General features: G+C 46.1%; 1 long non-coding RNA gene and 1 pseudogene across 1 annotated transcript; both read left to right on the top strand.

Moving 5' to 3' along the window:
- Positions 1-1683: 1683 nt before the first annotated feature.
- On the top strand, positions 1684-5704 carry LOC122237319 (annotated as a pseudogene).
- A 1244-nt stretch (positions 5705-6948) lies between these two features.
- Positions 6949-14110, top strand: LOC107180736. The gene is made up of 3 exons (XR_001511490.2): positions 6949-6974; positions 7672-7758; positions 14072-14110. It is a non-coding gene; the product is annotated as an uncharacterized LOC107180736 (long non-coding RNA).
- The last annotated feature ends 8226 nt before the right edge of the window (positions 14111-22336 follow it).

The raw sequence follows: 22336 nt of genomic DNA, 5'->3' as shown, positions 1-22336 counted from the left end.
AAATGTCAACACCAAATGAACACACTTGGGGAAAAATTAAAGAAAAAAAAATTTTGTTTTATTTGAGCTCCAGTTAGAAGATCTTCTTGGGATACACAATTTTCACAAAAAGGTGTGCTCCACTGAAGGATTATGGTGTATGGGTGTGTGTGTGTACATATACGTACATATATATATATATATATACATAAAGAAGAGAAGGGAATGTGGGTGATGGGCATTGAGGAGGGCACTTGTTGGGATGCGCAGCAGGTGTTGTATGGAAACCAATTTGGCACTAAATTGTATTAAAAAAGAACATCAGAAAAAAAAGGTTACAAATACTCATGATGAAAGACATTCCAGAAAGTTGCACACTTTACCTTATGATTTTAGTATATGCAAGGCTATATGAGCTTAATCATATGGGAACAGGAGTTTTTCTTTTTCTTATTTTTATGATTGGAATGAATCTTTTTTGTCATTTTGTAAAACCTATCACATGTACAGTATGTCCTCATGGGAGTAATAGAGCCAATGCTTTGAGGTTTTGCGGGGTCATTTTGACCTTGATCAATGTTAAAGTATACCTTCCCTGGGAATCTCAGAACAAGGCCCACAAACATGAAAACTGGAAAATTGCTTTTATTATTGAAAGGGCGGGCCTACGCCGGCCGACTCCATCTTGTTCTGTGTCCTTCACCTAGACCACGCCTCCTCCCCTTGAGTAACCTCCCGCTCACCCGTTCAAACTTCCTGATCAAAACACGCCCAGCGACCTGTGTAACAGGACTCCGACCCTACCCCAGCCAATCAGCTGAGGCCACAGCCATTACCTCACCAACTGCCCCTAGACCCCTATAAAACCTTTGTGCTTTTGAAACTCGCTCTCTCCCTGGCATCTCACCGCTGCGTCGGTGCAGGTAGGGGATTGAGCTCAAGCTAGCTCGAATAAAGGCTCTTTTGCTTTTACATCGGACTCGGCTCCCTGGCGGTATTTGGGGATCACAAATTCTGGGCATAACATTTGGGGGCTCGTCCGGGATCCCCAAGACCCCCGAGGGACCCCTGACCCAGAGAGCCTGACTGGCCACGGTTAGTGTCTGTCTGTTTGTTCTGTCTTTTCTGTGTGAGCTCATTTATGGAATTCTGGTAGTGCCCAACGCAGTCTAAGTGGATGCACTGGAGGACCACGGTCTGGGAGTTTCGGAAGACGTTCCGATCCTCCCTTCTGAAGGGACACGGAATCCCCTCATTTGTTTTGGAGGGACGTGGAATCCCCTCAAAGGTCTGAGACGAGGCAGGTTGCTCCCACTGGTCAGGGTGAGGCCGTCGTCTTTGGAGGGATGTGGAATCCCCTCATTGGTTTTGGAGGGACGTGGAATCCCTCAAAGGTCTAAGCTAGCTTTCAGTTTTGCTTCCATGGAGTTGGAAGACTTTCTAGGGGCCCTCTGTTTGTTTGTTTTTGTGTTTCTCTGTTTTGTTCTGTGGACTTACTGGACAGACGTAATGGGACAGACTCAGACTACCCCTCTACCCACCCTCTTGGCTTAAGCCCTTCCTAGCCCCGCTCCCTCTGGAGCCAAACCCATTCTTGCTTTGCAGGGGACAGAGAAGGAAAACAAGAAAAGTCTTACCCAGCCTTCAGCACCCCTCTACCCTGTCCTACGGGGGGGGGGGTACTGAAGAATTAATTTTTCCTCCCCCGTATAACCCCTCTAGGATGCCAGAAGAACACCATCCTCCCCCTCCGGGGGAGGCAGACGCTGTTCTGAGAGCGGGAGGCAGAAACGCTCCAGTGGGAAGCCCGCCCTTTACCAGACAAAGGGCTCAGAGGGAGCAATCCGCCTTCGCCGCCGATTCCACTATTCTGCCCCTGCGAGCCACTGGACCCCCAGACGCGGAGAGGAATCAGCCCCATCACTATTGGCCTTTCGCCACTAGTGACCTCTACAATTGGAAAGCCCAGAATCTTAAGTTTTCTGAGAAACTGGCAGGGCTTATTGATTTATTAGACTCTGTTCTTTTTACCCATCAGCCCACGTGGGACGATTGTCAGCAGCTTTTGCAGGTCCTGTTCATGACTGAAGAAAGAGAAAGAATGCTCAATGGGACCCGAAAACTAGTTCCGGGTGCAGACGGGAATCCCACCACCAACCAGGCTCAGATAGATGCCTCCTTCCCCTTAACTCGGCCCCAGTGGGATTTCAACACAGCAGAAGGTAAGGAGAGGCTCCAGGTCTACTGCCAGACTCTAATGGGGGGTCTCTGAATGGCTGCTAGAAAGCCAACAAATTTGGCCAAGGTAGGAAATGTACAACAGGGAAAAGATGAATCTCTGGCTGCCTTTTTAGAATGGATCATGGAGGCATTCTGTTCCTATACCCCCATGGATCCAGAAAGCAAGAGCATGGATCCAGAGGCTCCGGAAAGCAAGGCAGCTGTTATCGTGGCCTTTGTAAACCAATTGGCCATAGACATTAGGAGAAAATTACAGAAAATAGATAGAGTAGGAGAAAAAAGTCTGCAGGACTTACTGGTGGTAGCCGAAAAGGTATATAATAACCGGGAGCCTCCTGAGGACAAGCAGGCTTGCGCCATGGTGGCTGCCAGCAGTAAGTAGACTCGAGACCTGGCCAGAATACTAGCTACCACTGCTGACTTCCCCAAGGAATGAGACCGCCGTCTCCGGCAGCTGGCAGACGACGCAAGAAAAGGTAAAGGAACCACCAAGAGGGGGGGAAGCAGAGGCTGCAGAAGGATCAGTGCACATACTGCAAGGAGATAGGGCATTGGGCCCGAGATTGTCTGAAAAGGGCCGGCAGGAAGGGAAGCAAGACTGATCGAGTAAAAGTCCTAGAGCTAAATGAACTAAGTGATTAGGGGAGTCGGGGTTCGGACCCTCTCCCTGAACCCAGGGTAACTCTTAAAGTGGAGGGGACCCCTGTTGACTTCCTTGTTGACACCGGAGCACAACATTCGGTCCTCCGCACCCCACAAGGAAAATTAGCCAGCAAGAAGTCCTGGGTACAAGGGGCAACTGGTATGAGCCAGTATTCATGGACTACCCAAAGAACGGTAGATTTGGGAATGGGCCGGGTATCCCACTCCTTTATGGTAATACCAGAATGCCCCTATCCACTGTTAGGACGGGACTTACTGACCAAGATTGGAGCTCAGATAACTTTCAGACAAGGGGGTCCTCAGGTCACCGATGGCAAGGGCCACCCCATCCAGGTCCTGACCATGAAACTGGAGGATGAATACCGTCTCCACCAGGAGGTGCTCCCGAGGGAGGATAATATAGACAGATGACTACAAGAATTCCCCTCGGTTTGGTCAGAGATGGGGGCAATGGGACTAGCCGCTCACAGGACCCCAGTCCTGGTAGAGCTCAAGCCAGGAGAGAGTCCGGTAAGCATCAAACAATACCCCATGTCTCAGGAGGCCTGGGAAGGGGATCCAGCCACACATCCAGAGACTACGAAGCCTAGGGGTACTAGTTCCTTGCCAGTCTGCCTGGAACACCCCCCTACTGCCGGTCAAAAAGCCTCACACAAATGACTACCGACCAGTACAAGACCTCCGGGAAGTAAATAAGAGGGTCACGGACATACACCCAACTGTTCCCAACCCATATACTCTCTTGAGCTCCTTGGCGCCCTCCAGGGTCTGGTATACTGTACTAGATTTAAAGGACGCCTTCTTCAGTCTGCCGCTGGCACCCCAGAGCCAACCTTTGTTCGCCTTTGAGTGGCATGATTTGGAGGAGGACTACAGCAGGCAAGTGACCTGGACAGGGCTGCCTCAGGGATTCAAAAATTCACCCACCATCTTTGACGAAGCACTACATGAGGACCTGGGTGAGTACAGAAGGGAGCACCCTGGCCTCACCCTTCTACAGTATGTAGATGACATCCTGATTGCTGCCGACACGGCCAAAGACTGTGAGTGAGGGACCCAGGACCTGCTGGCTACCCTGGGGGCCTTAGGGTACTGGGCATCCATGAAGAAGGCTCAGATATGCAGGGAGAGGGTAAGTTACCTGGGATATATACTGGAAGGTGGACAGCGGCGGTTATCAGATGCCAGAAAAGAAACTGTCCTAAAGATCCCTACTCCCACCTCCCGAAGAGAAGTGAGGGAATTCCTAGGATCAGCCGGCTACTGCCGCCTCCAGGTTCCAGGTTTTGCTGAGATCGCCAGGCCCCTATATGAAGCTACCAAAGAAGGGAAAACATTTAAATGGGCTGAAAAAGAAGAAACTGCCTTTAATCAGTTAAAAAAGGCCCTCCTAAGTGCCCCAGCCCTGGGCCTACCAGACATTACGAAGCCCTTCCACCTCTTTGTAGACGAACATAAGGGAATAGCAAAAGGGGTTCTAACTCAAGCCTTAGGCCCCTGGAACCGCCCAGTGGCTTACCTGTCCTGTATGAAACTAGACCCAGTGGCTGCTGGCTGGCCGCCATGCCTAAGAATTGCGGTGACAGCACTCCTAGTCAAGGACGCAGACAAACTGACCCTAGGACAGGAGATCTGGATCACGACCCCACACGTCATTGAAAGGGTCCTGAAACAGCCTCCTGATAGATGGATGAGCAACACACGTGTGACTCATTACCAGAGCCTCCTACTCAACCCTCCATGAGTGTGGTTCCACCCCAGTGCAGCCCTCAATCCTGCAACCCTGCTGCCCGACCCTGACCTAGGTGCTCCACTACATGACTGCGCGGGAATCCTGGAACAAGTACATGGATTCTGGACAGACCTGACCAACCGGCCCCTCCCTGATGCCAAGGCTACTTGGTTCACTGATGGCAGCAGCTTTGTGTGAGACAGACACAGGTATGCGGGTGCAGCGGTGGTCACCAAAACGGACACCGTATGGGCAGAGGCTCTACCCTCCGGAACGTCAGCCCAGCGAGCAGAGCTCATAGCCCTCACCAAGGCGCTGATGCTGGGAGCTGGAAAACAGCTTAACATCTACACAGACAGCCGTTATGCATTTGCCACAGCTCATATTCATGGGGCAATTTATCAGGAGAGGGGGTTACTGACGGCAGAAGGACAGACTATAAAAAATAAGCAGGAGATACTTCACCTGCTTACGGCCTTATGGCTTCCTGCCAAGCTAGCCATTATCCACTGCCAAGGGCACCAAAAAGCTGATAACCCAGTAGCTAGAGGTAATCAGAAAGCTGACCAGGCAGCCAAGGCAGTAGCCCTTACTTCAGTCCCCACCATGACCATACAGCTACCAGACCCGGGAGACCCAGTTTTACCAGACCAGCCCAAATACTCCCAGGAGGAGTTACAGTGGATCAAGAAACTCCCCATGGCCCAGGAGATAAAGGGATTGTGGTATACACCTAACAAGGAGCTTGTGCTGCCAGACCGGCTCAGAGTCTCAATATTAGAACACATGCATCGGTCTACTCACATGGGGGCCCGAAAATTAAAAGACTTAATCCGACATGCCGGAATCAAGATTCACCAACAGGACACCAAAATAGAGCAAGTTGTATCTGCCTGCAAGACCTGCCAACTCACCAACGCGAGAGCCACATCAAATAAAAAAGGAACCAGGCTCAGAGGCACCAGACCGGGAGCCCAATGGGAAGTCGACTTCACTGAAGTCAAACCAGGAAAGTATGGTTATAAATATCTTTTAGTATTTACAGACACCTTCTCTGGCTGGGTGGAGGCATACCCAACCAAGCATGAAACGGCTCAGACGGTGGCCACGAAGCTACTAGAAGACATCTTACCCAGGTATGGTTTTCCTGCCATGGTAGGATCAGACAATGGATCAGTTTTTATCTCGAAGGTAACACAGGCAGTAGCCAAGACGGTGGGGGCAAACTGCAAATTACATTGTGCTTATAGGCCCCAGAGCTCAGGACAGGTAGAAAGAATGAATAGAACCCTAAAAGAGACCCTTACCAAATTAACCATGGAGACTGGCGGGGACTGGGTGACTCTCCTACCGTATGCCCTTTACCGGGTTAGAAACACTCCTTACACTCTGGGTTTTACTCCCTATGAGATCATGTTTGGCAGGCCACCCCCTGTTATTCCCAGCCTTCAAGATGAACTTATTGCTGAGTTTAAAGATCAAGAACCTTTTCTTTCCTTGAGAGGGCTCCAGAGGGCGCACGAGGACATTTGGCCACGCCTCTGTGCCATCTACGAGGCTGGCCCGACCCCGACACCTCATCAGTACAGGCCAGGAGACTGGGTCTACGTCAAGAGGCACCACCGAGAGACCCTCGAGCCACACTGGAAGGGACCCTACATCGTGGTGCTGACAACCCCCACCGCTCTCAAAGTAGACGGCATCGCGACCTGGGTCCATCACACCCACGTTGGGTCAGCGGACCCCTCCTCGATCCAGAAGGACTTCGTCACGCGATGGGCCCTCAGTTGGGACCAACACAACCCGCTCAAGCTCAAGCTACAGCACATTTGACCCACCTAATATTGGTAACTGTTAACTCTGCTTGTCATTGCTCATGCTGCCAGGAGCCCCCACGCCCCCCAAAACATCACCTGGCAGATCATAGACACCAGCTCGGGGACAATACTTAATCAGACCTCCCAGAGCACCCCAGGGACACTTGCTTCCCAGAACTTGGCGTAAACCTCCAAACTCTGTTCCCCTTGTCACCATAAATGCAGCCGGTCCCATGATTGGGTCCCTAAGCTACATGACAAGGGGGGAATGAATGGGAGGGCCTACACCGGCTGACTCCATCTTGTTCTGTGTCCTTCACCTAGACCACGCCTCCTCCCCTTGAGTAACCTCCCGCTCACCCGTTCAAACTTCCTGATCAAAACACGCCCAGTGACCTGTGTAACAGGACTCCAACCTTACCCCAGCCAATCAGCTGATGCCATAGCCATTACCTAACCAACTGCTCCTAGACCCCTATAAAATCTTTGTGCTTTTGAAACTCGCTCTCTCTCCCTGGCATCTCACCGCTGCGTCGGTGCAGGTAGGGGATTGAGGTCGAGCTAGCTCGAATAAAAGCTCTTTTGCTTTTACATCGGACTCGGCTCCCTGGCGGTATTTGAGGATCACAAATTCTGGGCATAACAATTATACCCGTTCCCACGTTTGAATGGAGCCTGGCTATAAGCCCACACTTTGAATTCCTCTGTCCCCACAGCCCTGTCCCACGTTCCCAATCCCTTATTCCCAACCTCACTTCCTGATCATCTCTTTAGCTCATTTCTGAACAAATCAACACCTGTATTCACCTCCCTCTTGGGATAAAAGTCCTAGGGTGGAGTGCTTTGAAGTGGTGCCCAAGTCCACCTCTTCACCCTGAAACAAGCCTCTCTCCTCCATTACCTTCAACGTTGTGCCCTTTCCCTTCCTGGATGCAGGGATGTGTGGTAACCTCTAGAGCGCATTTTAAAGTAGTCATACAAATGAATACTATTTTCTGTTGATTACTTTTGCTCTAAAAATGATTTCATATTGAAATTGGCCTGGAAAGTCGAGTGCCTCTGGATCCCTCAGGTGGTGTTTCCTGAAACATATCTCAGACAAACATGTTCTCCCCTCCCCCACGTTGTTTGTTTCAGCTTACTGCTAAATGCTGATTTCATACTAAGGAGCCTTTTGCAACGTGGTATCTGATTCAAGATTCAAACACCCTGAATGTTGTCATGTCTCCTTTCCACTAGATCTGACTCAGGGGACTGGAGAATCAATCCTTCTGAAGAGGAAAGGTATAATCTTCTGGATTTTCCACTCTCATCTGTTTCTCTGAGGTTGGTCTTGTTTTTTCTCTGAATGTTTATCCCTTGTTGCTTTCCCCAGAGAAGGCAACTCCTCCTTGTGCACTCTCAGGGCTGTTCTGTCTCACCCTGCCCTGTGCCCACACCATCTAGGGTGCCCCTGCCCTTGTCTCCCTCCACTGGGCAGAGTGAAGCAGGATAATAGCTGTGAGGATTTCCCCATCCCCTTTCCACACCCTGGCATGTTGCATATAAGAAGTGGAAATCTGTGATTAAGATGGGAGGGACCCTTGGATATGCAGGGACTTGGACCCAGGGGGCCCTCAGGGGGCCTGCCAAAGCAGGTGTGCTAGGAGGGAGCAGAAGCACACACGTGTCCCAACACCTTGTATAGTGCTGGGGCGGAGCAAATATCTGCTGCCATGAGCCCCCAACACATTCAGCCAGCAGGGGCTGAAAGCCCTCCCCCCATATGCCCTCTCGTCCATTCCACACCCATCGGGGTCTTGCTGCAGCCTTGTGCCTGAGACCTGGTAGCTGTAGCAGTAGCGGGGCTCAAGCACAGAAGGCTGGGAGCCATGAGACTCTAGCCCAAGAGGATGGCAGCCTTGCTGCTCAGGCTAATCCTGAAGGCAGAGGCCAAGGCACTGGCTGCGCCACCCACAGAGCCTCTCAGCTGCTCTCCTGTAGCAACAACACTGAAAGGAACTGAGCGCGGTGCGATGTCCCCAGACGCCCCCCCACAAAGACCATTTGCCAGAACCCTAAACCGTCCAGCAGCCAAGAACCACAGCCTCCCTCCAGGACCAGCCTCAGGCCCAGTGCTGAAAATGTAGGGATCCTCGTGACAAGGTCCCATGTGGCCTTACCCCTGCCCCTCTCTGTCTTCCTCTTCCATCCCCACGCCCCCTCCCTTGTTCTCTGGGGTTCTTCTTGTGCTCCTATCTGGCTGCAGTCTGGAGGACTCAGGAGTGACCTTTATGGGTTGTACCCCGGTTCCCTGGAGGAGGAGGGCCCGGGATCGAGTGGGGGGTTAGGCTCCAGTGGTGGGAAGCAGCGCAGGTACAGAGCAGGGGCGCCCTGAATGCCCTTGGAGGTCTGACTGGGTTGGTGGCTGGAGGGTTGAGGTACGAACAAGCAAACGAACGCATGGACCTGTGGTTGTGGGAAAATGTCAAGGCAGAGCCAGGGAAGTTGCAGCCATGAGCAGGATGAAACATTCCTGCCTGTGAAAATGAAGCGCAGGGACCTCAGATTCCAGAGAAATATTCTAGGGAGAGTCAGGGTGGTGGGCCTGAGTTGCTGGAGCCCAGCCAGGGAACTTGTTGAAGTGACTGAAAGTGGAAGCCTCAGGTGAACACAAGCGTCCTGCCGCTCCCCTCCACACCCCTGCCCTGTCCCTGGCTGCAAAGTTGCACCCTCTGATGGGGTGGGGAGATCCCACCCCCCTTTTGCTAAAGGTGGTCCTTTAACATGGGAGCTAATGGGACTATGGGGTGTGGAGTCTGAATGAGGGGTTGTGCAACTCCCTGTTCAGCTCTTCATTTCTGAAGGCAACTTGCATTCAATCAATGAACTCAAAGCAAATCGGTGATGAATAACTAGTGTTTCTTTCTGTATTTTCTATTTTAGAGGGTGGTCCAAACTCTTTCCTAGTTGGAGATAAAAAAAAGATATATACATATAATAGAATATTAATCAGCCATGAAAAGGAATGAAATCTTGCCATTTGAAATGATGTGGATGGAACCAGAGTGTATTATGCTAAAGGCAGTAAATCAGAGAAAGACAAATACCATATGATTTCACTCATATGTGGAGTTTAAGAAACAAAACAGAAGAACATAGGGGAAGGGGAAAATAAAATAAGGTAAAAACAGGGAGGGAGGCAAACCTTGAAAGATTCTTACCTATAGAGAACAAAGTGAGTGCTTCTGGAGAGTAGGTGGGTGGAAAGATATGCTAAATAGGTGATGGGCACAAAGGAGGGCACTTGTCAGGATTAGCACTGGGTGTTATACATATATAAGTAATGAATTACTAAATTCTACTCCTGAAACCAATACTACACTTTATGTTAACTAACTTGTGTTTAAATACAATCCTGGAATGAATGAATGAATGAACGAATGAAATTTTAAAGAGAGGGAAAACAAAATATAATGAATGAAAAGAAAAATTCATTAGAGACCTTCAACACTACTCTATCAAGGAGAGGAAAGAATCTGTAAACTCAGGGACAGGTCATTTGAAATATTTCAGTCAGATAAAAAAAAGAGTGAATTAGAGTGAAGAAAGCCTATAGGATTTATAGGACTCTATCAAGTCCTACTAATGCAATATATGCATTATAGGACCTTGAGAAGGAAAAAAGTAAAAAAGGAAGTGGTAGAGAATTTGTTTAAAGACATAATGGTTGAAAATATCCCAGATCTTGGGAGGGATATAGCTATCCAGGTTCCTTAAGCTCAAAGTTTCCCCAACAGAATCAACCCAAAGATTACATCAAGAAACATTATAATTAAATTAACATAAGCCAAAGCCAAAGAGACAGTTTTTAAGTCAGAAAGAGAAAAAAGTCTTGTCACATACAAAGGAACCCCTCATAAGACTATAAGTAGGTTCTCAGCAGAAACTGTGTAAGCCAGAAAAGAGTGGGAAAATATATTCCAAGTGCTGAAAGAAAAGAAATGCCAATCAAGAATACATTTAACCAGCAAAGCCGTCCTCCAGAAATGAAAGTGAGATAAAGACTTTCTCAAACAAACAAAAGCTGAAGGAGACTACCACCACTGACCTGTCTGCAAGAAATACTAAAAGGAGCTTCTCAAGTTGTAATGAGTGAATACTAACTAGTAACACAAAAACATGCCAAACATAAAACTTATGGTAAAAGTAAATATATGTCAAATTCAGAATACTCCAAATCATAATGCATAAGTTTTAACTATAGCATAAAAAGTTAAACACAAAAATGATGAAAACACCTATACTTACAATAGTGTGTTAATGGATAAACAATATACAAAGAAGAGTGACATCAATAGCACAAAATGTGTATGTGGGAAATATAAGTGTACAGATTTTGTAGCAATTGCAGGTAAACTTATGGCTTAAAATAGACACTAGGGTATTTCATGTAAGCCTCCAGATAATCACAATGCACTACATTGTCCACAATTCCACTACATGTACATCCTACACCAGATAAACAAAAGACTAAGAGAAATGATTTTCAGAGCATAACCAAAAAAACAAAAAATCACAAAAGAAGACTGCAAGAAAGGACGAAAGGAATGAAGGAACTACAAAAAATTTAGAAAACAATGAACAAGATGGCAAGAGAAAATTCTTATCTATCAGTAACAACTTTAAATGTAAATGGACTAAATTGTAAGAACAAAAAAACACAGAGCGGCTGAATAGATTTTTTCAAAAAAGACTCAACTATATGCCACATGCAAGAGACTCACTTAAGCTTTGGAGGTACACATAGGCTCAAAGTAAAGGGATGGAAAAAGATATTCCATGCAAATGGTAACCATGCACACTTATATCAGACAAACTATTCTTTCTATACTATACTATACTATACTATACTATACTATACTTTCTATACTATACTTTCTATTCTATACTATCTCAAAAGAGAAAGAAGGTCATCAAGTAATGATACAAGGGTCTATTCAATGTATAAGAGTTATAAATATACTAGCACTCAACATCAAAGCATGTAAATGTGTAAAGCAAACATTGACAGATCTGAAGGAGAAAAAATATGGCATACAATAATACTAGGCGACTCCACTCCATAATGTATAGATCGCAGAGAGGGTATCCATAAAGAAACAGCAGAAGTGAACAACACTATAGACCAAATGAACCTAACAGGCATAAATAGAACTTCCCACCAGCAGCAGAATAGACATTCTTCTCAAGTGCACATGGAACATTTTGCAAGATAGATTCATGTTAGTTCATAACACAAGCCTCAAGAAATTCAAGCAGATAAAAATCATTCCAAGGTCAGACTTAAATGGAAGATCTGAAACTGCAAAATTCCTAGAAGAAAATATAGGGGGAAAGCTCCCTTTTATTGGTCTTGGCAATAATTTTTTTTTAATATGACACCAAGAGAAGAGCACAGGCAACAAAAGCAAAAATAAACAAGTGGGACTACGTCTAACTAAAAAAAAAAAAAACAAAAAAAACAAAAACAAAGAAACAAAAAACAACTGTGCAGCAAAGGAAACAATAACATGAGAAGGCAACCTATGGGATGGAAGAAAATAATTGAAAACCATATTATCTGATAAAAGGTTAATACATAAAATATACAAGGAAATCATACAATTCAATAGCAAAGAAGGAAGTAACCCAACTGAAAAATAGGCAAAGTACCTGAATAGATATTTTTCCAAAGAAGACACCCTAATGGCCAACAGGTAAATGAAAAAAGGCTCAACATCACTAGTCTTCAGGGAAAGGCAAATCACAATGAGATGTCACCTTACACATGTTAGGATGGCTATTATCAAAAAACACAAGAGATAACAACTGTTGGCAAGTATGTGAAGTAAAGGGAGCTGCGGGGCGCCTGGGTGGCTCATTTGGTTAGGCATCTGACTTCGGCTCAGGTCATGATCTCATGGTCTGTGGGTTCGAGCCCTATGTTGGGCTCTGGGCTGACAGCTCGGAGCCTGGAGTTTGCTTTGGATTCTGTGTCTCCCTCTCTCTGACCCTTCCCAGCTCATGCTCTGTCTCTCTCACTCTCTCTCAAAAAACAAAAACAAAAATTAAAAAAAAAAGGGAACTGCTGTACACTGTTGGTGGGAATATAAATTGGTACACCCATTATGGAAAATGCTATAGAGTTTCCTCAAAACTTTAAAAAGAGAACTACTATGTGATCCAGCGATCTCGCTTCTGGGTATATATCCAAAAGAAATAAAATCACTGTTTTGGAAAGCTGTCTGATCCTTCATGTTCATTGCAGCATTACTCACAATAGCTAAGGAAACAACCAAAGTGTCAATGCATGAATGTATATTTACAAAGTTATATGGAAAAAATATAAATAACATTATCCCTCCTTTAAAAAGAAAAGGATTCAGCCATTTTCACAACATGAATGAACATGGAGGACATTATACTAATTGAAATAAGCCAGACACATGAAAAAATATGACATTATTCCATTTATATATAGAATCTAAAAAAAGTCAAACTCATAAAAGCAGAGAGTAGAACAGTAGTCATCAAGATTGGGAGAATAAGAAAATGGGGAAATATTATTCAAAGGGTACAAATATTCAGGGCAGGATGAATAAGGTCTGGAGGGCTACTGTACAGCGTGGTGACTACAGTTAATGAAACTGTATTGTAGACGTGAAATTTGCCGGGAGAGTTGATCTGAAGTGTTCTCACCACACGTACACAAAGGATAATTATGTGAGGTGATGGGTACGTTAATTAGCTTGACGGTAGTAATCTTTTCACAATGCATACATATATCAAAATATCACATCATACACCTTAAACACATAAAACTTATTTGGCAAGTGTACCTTAGTAAAGCTGGAAAAAAAAAGGGAATAAAGAAAAGAGAGATAAAGAAAAGAGAATAAAGATAAAACTTAAAAGTGTCAGTTTTAAAAACGAGTTTTTCACACATAATAAGCAAACTAGTAACTGCTAGTTATCTCATCATCACCAGCATTTTATCTATTTGTTTGTTATTTTTAGTTTGTATAAATTTGTTATTTATTTGTTATTTTTAGTTTCAAGTTTGTATTTAAATTCCAGTTGGTTAACATATAGTGTAATCTTAGTTGCAAGAGTACACTTCAGTGATTCATCACTTACATATTACACCCAATGCTCATCAAAACAAGTACCCTCCTTAATGCCCATCACCCATCTGACCCATGCCCCCATTCAACTCCCCTCCAGCAACCCTCACTTTGCTCTCTATAAGGAGTCTGTTCATCAGTCGAGGGACATGTGGGTTCTTTCCACAATTTGGCTATTACTGATAATGCTGCTTTAAGCATCGGGGTGCGTGTATCCCTTCAAATCCATATGTTTGCATCCTTTGGGTAAATACCTAGTAGTGCAATTGCTAGATCATTGGGTAATCCTATTTTTAACTTTTTGAGGATCCTCCATACTGTGTTCCAGAGCAGCTGCACCAGTTTGCATTCCCACAAATAGTGTAAATGTGTTCCCCTTTCTCTGCATCCTCACCAACATCTGTTGTTACCTGTGCTGTTAATTCGAGCCATTCTGACACGTGTGTCATGATACCTCATTGAAGTTTGTTTTCTTTCATTTTGTTTTTAAGTAGGTTCCACACCCAGCGTGAAACGCAATATGGAGCTTGAACTCACCACGATATCAAGAGCTGAGCTGAGATCAAGGATCAGATTTTTTTCTCTGTGCAGTCATCACAGAGCCTGCTCTGGATCCTATGCCGCTGTCTCTGCCCCACCCCCACAAGATGTCTCTCTTTCTCTCTCTCAAAATAAATGAATAATCTTAAAAAAGTTAAAAGAAAGAAATGCTCGTTCTAAATCTCAACCATGGATGCTCTGCGATGCACAGGTATACAGCTTCCAAGTGGCCTTTCCCACAACAGCTCACTTCAGCCGTTGCCATTGTTTCAAGTTCAGACCCTTTCCAACTCACTCCCATGGCTTACTTTAATAAAAACCAAACCAAAACAAAGAAAACAAAAGATACCTCACCACAGTTGCCCCAACCTATTTCCACTAAACCTAAAATATATCTGCACCTTCCCTCCTACCCACCTCCTCATTTCCCAACTCAAACCACATTCTCTGCCCTGAAGCTCACCTCTATATCCAGCTCCTGTTTCCATTCCCCCCTCCATCTGCTAAGCTTTTCTGCACCAAGGTCCTCTAGGTTAAGGTCTAAGAGGTTCACAGACCACAAAGAGGCAATTAAAATACCAGAGCTAGGAGGTCCTCAAAGTGGTTTGCCCAGGTCTGGCACTTAACTCATACCTGAGGGAACAGTCAGCATCCTCTTCCCAGATATCAATCACCTAAGCCTCTTCAAGTATGGTGGGAGTTCAAATGGCAAAGTTAGAGAGGAGGGAAACAAGCAAAGATCATGTGGTACTTTCAAGGACTCGCAGCATCCAGGTTAGTCGGTGACTAAAGACTGCCAAGTCATGATCCCCTAAGAGGCACTGAGCATCTGTTAAGCAATAAACATTCCAGAGGGCCTACCTAGAGACAAGTTCACAATATGTTCATCCAGCCAACACAAAGAGTTAAGTTTGAAGTGGGGGACTTTCCCATGGCCTCCCAAAACACTAAGCCACTTCTCCTTTTACAAGTGATTAAACTGAGTCAATGAGAGCTTAAGTAAATTCCTCAAAGACTCCCAGCCAAGGCACACAAAGTGGAGATTCTACAGCACATGGTCATGTCATCATCTGCTAACATCCATACGTTCATGTCCCTTCGAAATCCATATGTTGGAATCCTAATGCCTGATGTGATGGTATTAGCAGGTGGGGCCTCTGGAAGGTGATTAGGTCACAAGCCCCTCATAAATGGGGTTAGTGCTCTTATAAAAGAGATGCCACAGAGACCCCTTGCTCCTTCTACCAAGTGAGGACACAGCCAGAAGGTGTTTGGCTATGAATCAGGAAGATGGCCCTCATAGGACTCAACGATGCTGGGGCCCTGATCTTAGACTTTCCAGCCTCCAGAGCCATAAGAAATAAATTTCTGTGGTCTATTTTGTTAGAGCAACCCAAATGGACTTAGACACCCCCGAACAGATGTTGACAAGTTTAACAAGATGAGATGAAGAATGTTAATGTGAAATATAGAATTACAATAAACACACTGACCTCAATTTCAAGGTTTTTTTTAACTTTTTATTTTTGAGAGAGAGACACAGACAGACGGACAGAGCATGAACAGGGGAGGGGCAGAAAGAGGGAGACACAGAATCCTGTCAGTCACTCACGGTCTCTCTGAACCGGCCACACTGCTGATCTTAAGTAGAATTTTTGGGAAGTGTGGAGTTCTGGAAATGGTTAATGTCAGGGACATAAATGAGTTGGTGTCACCTGCTGACATGTTGGCACTCAAAAGCAGTAGACTGAAGTGTGGTAACGTGCTGATTTACAGGAATGAGGAGATTGCATTGATTGACATGCTTTAGAAATGTGTTCACTGATGGGGGTAGCTATGGTAGAGTAGAGCTTCCCACAAATGTCCAAAGGCTCACCCCATGAATTTGGGAATATGCTACTATACACGGCAATAGAGACGTTGTAAATGTGATTAGATTAAGGAACTTGATCTGAGGAGATTAGCCTGGAGGGGCCAATGTAATCACAAGGGTCCATGCAAGTGAAAGAGGAAGAGTCAGTGTCAAGATAACATGTTTTGAGAGTAACCGATCAGCCACGGCCGGCTTTGGAGATGGAACGGGCTCTGAGCTGACAATGTGGGCATCTTCTAGAAGCTGGAAGGGACAACAAACAGATTCTTCCATGGAGCCTCCAGAAAGAAACACAGCCCTGCTGCCATGTTGAATTTAGTGCAGTGAGACTCATTGTGGACTTTTCATGTTCAGACCATAAGAATGAGTTGGTGTAGTTTGAAGAAACTAAGTTTGTGGTAATCTGTTACAACAGGAATAGGAGGCTCCTAGGGTGGTCATTGACGGATATAGATGATTGAAAATGAACCGGGTCCCTGAGAACTTTCCCAGGCTTTGGGCATTTCAGTGCAGTCTGTGTCATCCTGCCCCTGAATTCACAGCCGCTCTTCCCTGTTGACTAATAACGCTTGTTAAAGGGGGAAATCTCCTGAGATCTAAGGTCATATCTCAGAACACGTGTGTCCAAAGCTCACCAGATCTTGAGTCACATCTTACAGGAAATTGGCAGCAGGAGGAATTCCCTGGTCTTGCCTGGTACCTGCAAGGCACACCGCCAGGGCTGGGGCATTTTTGGATGGGGACTGCTGCGACATCCAGGGTTGTACAAAAGCCAACAGACACCATAAGCAATTCACACGAAGGGCCTCGCTCATACTTTCTGCCGCTCCCAGCCTTTAAGTACACTAGAGCTAAACACGGACCAATAAAGTAAGAACAAATGGACCAGAGGCTCATTTGTCACACTGAACTACAAGACAGAGAAACCTGAGGGCAGGAGGGGAAGGGAGAAACAACGTGCACAGAAAGTGGCTTCTGTGATCACATAAAGAGGTTACCTGAGAGCTGTCCCAGACATTGGACATTTGAGCACAGTCTGTGTCTATCCTGAGTCCATGAAACGAAGCCACAATTTCCCTGTTCACAAGTATCCCGTGATCTAGGGGCTATTCTCGTGTGATATAACGCCAAATCTTGCAAGATCTCACTGTGACTCTCAGGAGATCTCGGGCCAAATCTCACAGGAACTCAACAGGAGTGGGAACTCCATAGCCAAGTCTGCTTTGTGCATGGCAGGGACATTCATGGATTGGGGACACCTAGGAGCAACTGGGGTCCCACAAGTGTCTTCAAACTGCAGCATCAAAATGTCATAAAGCATCTCACTAGTAGTCCCCATCCCTCCCAGCATTCTAGGAGCAGTGGGGGTAACAAGGACCACTGACCTAGGAAAAAATGGCTGTGAGAAGAAAAGATAGGAAAAAACAAACAAACAACAACAACAACAAGATAAAAGGGGCCATCCAGGTGTCTGAGGCTGCATGATCCTCATGCATTCTTTTGGCTTGCATTCTTTGGCATGCATTCTTTTGGCTTCTATGATCTTGTTTGCCTCCTGCCTCCACCAACAATCCATGTAGCACCACTGACAAGGACCCCTCTATTTTTCCACTGTCTCTCAACTGCCTAGCATCAGAGCCAGATAAGGAGGCGAATGCCAAGGTATGGGGCTCAGCCTTTGGAGGTGACTCCGCTGGGGCGTCATGGGTGCACAATAAACAGTATTTTCTGATTCCCCGAGTTCTGTGGCTTGTCTCTTTCTGGGCAGAGTATTTGCTGTAACAGCTGGACTTCATATTGCTCATGCTAAACTAGAGGTGATACAAAGAGGAGGTCAGAAGGTACAGGGAGAAAGAAAGTGGATAGGAGCCACCTCTTCTGAACACACAGGCAGCCTGCTATTGCACCTCCCAGGGTGCAGGAACTTCAGGGTATTCTGTGTCTCTCCTGCCGCCAGAGAACACAGCCACCTTGTCCCTGTTGACAAGTCTCGCGTGATCTAGGGGTAGATCTCATGAGATCTATGGCCAAATTTGGCAAGATCTTTTCCAACCTCCTGGGAACTTGGCAGGAGCAGGAACTAAGTAGCATAACCTCTTTCGTGCAGGATAAAATAGTAGAGTTGTGATATACCTGGGTTGGGGACACCTTGGAAAACCTGTGGTCCCACAATAGACCCTGTCATGTCACCAGCACCAAGACACGAGGTGTTGTGTTCATATTTCCTGTCTGTCTCAGCATCCTAGATGTGGTGGGTAAAACATCTGGCCACAGAAACAGGGGCTGCTGGACCAGACTAGCCCGTTATTCCCAGTAAACTAGAGGCGCAAGACACAGGAGAGAAGGAGGAGTGGGGTGAAGCACAGTGCACAGAAATTGACTCCTGTGAACACAGAAAAAGTATCCCTGAGCGCTTTCCTAGACCATGGACACTTAGTGCAGTCTGTGTCTGTCCTGACTCGAAAAGATGCAGCCACCTCTGCTCTGTTGACAAATCTTACGAGATCTCCAGGCCAAATCTCATGAGATGTCAGGCTGAATATAGCCAGAAGGGGGCAGGCAGGAGAACTCCTTAGTGTAGTCACCTTTGTGCAGTGTAAATAGGCAGGTTAGGACGCTCCTGGTTTGTGGACTGCTACCAACACCCAGGGTCCCACAAACAACCCAAGGCCACCACCAAAAGGATATGAGGCCCCTGGCTCATACTTTCCAACTCATCCAGCATTCTAAGAGCAGTGGGGGTAACAACCACCACTAAAATATGGAAGACTTGGCCTGGTGGCCTTTTATTTCTGTGAAGCTAGAGGGGATTGAAACAGGAGGTGAGGAGGTGTGGGGGAAAGGAAAGTGCACCGGACCTGGCTCCTCTGAACACTCAATAAGCCCTCATTGATTCTCCCGGGCTGTGGAACCTTCAGGGCAGTCTGTGTTTCTTCTAATCTCAAAGCAAATGGCCAGCTCTGTCCTGTTGAAAGATGTCATGAGATCTAGGGGCAAATCTCATGAGATCTTAGGTCAAATCTGTAGAGATCTTGGGGCATATCTCACAGGAAGTTGCGGCAGCCAGAACTTCCTTACCTAGCCCAGTTTGTGCAGGGGAATTAGGGAGGGTTGTAATATTCCTGGACTGGGGACATCTAGGAAAACATGGGGTCCCACAATAGCCCCCTCCATGTCACCCGCACCAAGAGACAAGGGGGCTCCTTCGAACTTCCTCTGTTTCTCAGCATTCTCACTACCGAGAGATCATGACCTCAGCAGAAACAAAGAGTGGGGTGCTTAGTGTAAGTGAACATAGATATATGTAATTCTTTCAATTTAACTGCCTAACTGGGTTGGAGTTTCAATATTTACACTATACTTACAGTCATGTGGTTTATAAGAGTTTTCGTACTTGAAAACAATCTTAGGCACTTAATTGATTTCTCAACCATCAATCATTTAATTCATACTGTCATATTTCTTAATTTAGTTTCTTTAATTTTTTTAATGTTTATTTATTTTTGAGACAGAGGGAGACAAAGCGTGAGTGGGGGAGGGGCAGAGAGAGAGGGAGACACAGAATCGGAAACAGGCTCCAGGCTCTGAGCTGTCAGCACAGAGCCCAATGCGGGGCTTGAACCCACGAACCATGGGATCATGATCTGAGCCAAAGTCGGACGCTCAACCCACTGAGCCACCCAGGTCGCCCCGATACTGTCATATATCTTAATACTCTATGTCTGTAAGCTCACTAATAATTATTTTTAACTTATTATTTTACTAATTCTTCTATTTAAAAGTCAGTGATCATTCACTTCTTAACATATTCATATATGTTCATAAAACGTCATATTCATTAATATGTATAAATCACACACAAACACACACATAGATTTTTTACTCTTATTTCCTGCATAAATGTGTACCGGAGGGAGAAAATTGTCCTTCAGCTCAGGAATTACCTTTTGCATATTTTGTGGTGCATATCTAGGGATGCATTTTCTATGTTTTGTGGGACATCGTTTCTCACAGATCATTACTTAAAATCCCTTGCCTTTAAAACAAGGAATGAGTGTAAAGGCGGATATTTTGGGCACTCTAGACCTGGCTGATAACATGCTCCCATGTGCATTTCTTTGTTCTCTGTCCCCTTTATCACCCCTTGTGCTGTTGGTTGTGGAAGTACCTGATATCCTCAGGAGGGAGAAGGGACAAAATGGAGGAACGCTGGGTTCCTGAATGACCACATGAAGAAGTTTAGTCTCCAATCTAAACACGCACCCAGTACTGTCATGTGAGGAAATCTATGGGGACATGCTATTGAAATTTGGGGCGTTCTCTGGTAATTCAGCATAACCTAATATACCTACAAAATGTTAACCTGCAAGATAACTTAGAAATCAGTCTAGTTCCATTAAAATTGGCTGTTTCAGTCAGTAGGGCATGAGACTCTTCATCTTGCAGTGTGATTTCACACCCCAAGTTAGGAGTATAGTTGACTTAAAAAATACAAAATAAAATAAGTTTTGAAAAATGACAGGTAAATTAGGGTATAATGACTGAGCTGCTAAATGGTGGGATGGATCTCCTTACCTCTTCATTCATCCACTGGGAAAGAACATCTGAGCATTCAGATAGTGCCAGTGATGGTAAGGCAGCCAGGTCTTCCCTCTAGGAGCTCAAGGTCTAGACAGGAAGATGGAAAGAACATGAAACAAAAATGTGAATGACATGAGCAATGACTCCATAGAAAAAAATCAAGGTGCTACAAGTGGGTCCTGAGCTCCACCAGGTGAGGGTCTGACAAGGCTGTGCTGAGGAAACATTAATATTTCCTGCAACAGTGCAAGAAAGAGTCAGCCCTGCACAAATCCGAATATATGTAGCCTGGCAGAAGGCACAGTGGTGCAGACACTCGGAGGCAGAGGTTGGTGTTGCCACAGTGGACATTTGAAAGGACAGCAGGGAGCCTGGAAAGAGCTGGGGAGGACAGCAGAGAGGGAGGGTAAGGAGATCCAGGGCCTGGGGCAGGAGGACATATTCAGTACTCTGCTCTAGTGCTGTGTGACAATATTCCCTCACCCTTAGTGGCTTCCCCATAAACTTAACATCTCACAGACCCAGGGGACCAGGAATTCAGCAGTGCTTTGCTGAGGGCTCCTGAGAGCCTCTCAGGAGGTTGGGGCTGTTGTCATCACTGAGACAGAACCTGCTTCACTCAACCCCTGAGCTCACTTCAGGGTGGTGGCAGGATTCAGTCCACATCGAATGCTTTAGTTCTTCCCTGTCTGTTGTTGTGTCTCAGGGCTAGGCTCTGTGTACCTGTCTGTGTCATTACTCAACACGGGGGTGGTTCCCCAGTGTGAGAATCTGAGAGACAACACAGAGAGTGACAGTGAGCATGTGGCTGTGCCATGGATATTTTATCAACAAAACTTGGTTGGCTTGGGGTCACAGTGCCATCTTCTTTGGAACAGAAATCAAACACGAAGTCCATACCACACTCCAGGAAGGAAATTACACAAGGATGTGTTTACAGGATGTGGGGATCCCAGGGAGCCACTGAGGGGAGGAGAAAGTGAAGACCCTGGCAGGGTCAGTGCCTTGCTCAGAATCACAGACTGGTAAAAAGTAAGAGCCAGGCATGAACCCAACTCCATGTCCTCAAAATGGTGTCTTTGACTTGACCCAGGTTTTCTGAGGGGGCTCGGGAAAAGGTTGTGTTACTGTAACTCTGTGCAGACATGGGGGTGGTGTGGGGGTGAGGGTGAAGAGGAGCGTAACAGACGACATTCCAGCATGTTCTTCCCTGAGGAGGACCCAAGGCTAGGGCAGCCCACTGAGTGCCACCCTGTCCCCATTGTACCCAGTGGAAAGGGAGGGAATGGCTTGTGGCACACTACTGACAAAGTCTACGTAAAAGAGAGTTCTGACCTACTAGGCCACAACTCCAATCCCTTCTGTATGGATTGCTTTAGAAATTAGAGAACCTAAGCGCTTAAGAAATTTTTGGCCATCCTTCCCTAGGTGGGGATGTTATCTTCTGGGACTCTAGAAAATGAGCACTGGTAAACACACGTACACGCACACACACTTGCATGCACACATGTACGTGCACATGTACGCACACTTGGGATCAGAGGAGCAGCAGAACCAAAGGAGGTGAGAAGTCAAAGTAAATGTGGATGGATAAATATCCAACTTGTGACACCACTCCTCCAATTTCACAGGTATCATCCCGCGTATGCCTGAGGACATCCTGAGGAAGTACATCCTATAATTATGTCCCTTGAGCAGAGGAGACAGGGACCATCCCTGAAAGACACAATCACTTATCTGGGGCCAGAAAGAGGTAAGAATGAAG

The sequence above is a fragment of the Panthera tigris genome, chromosome A1 (assembly GCF_018350195.1).
Source record: "Panthera tigris isolate Pti1 chromosome A1, P.tigris_Pti1_mat1.1, whole genome shotgun sequence".
Classification (NCBI taxonomy): domain Eukaryota; kingdom Metazoa; phylum Chordata; class Mammalia; order Carnivora; family Felidae; genus Panthera; species Panthera tigris.
The sequence above is the reverse complement of the archived record's forward strand: the minus strand, read 5'-3'. Positions and strand labels throughout refer to the sequence as shown.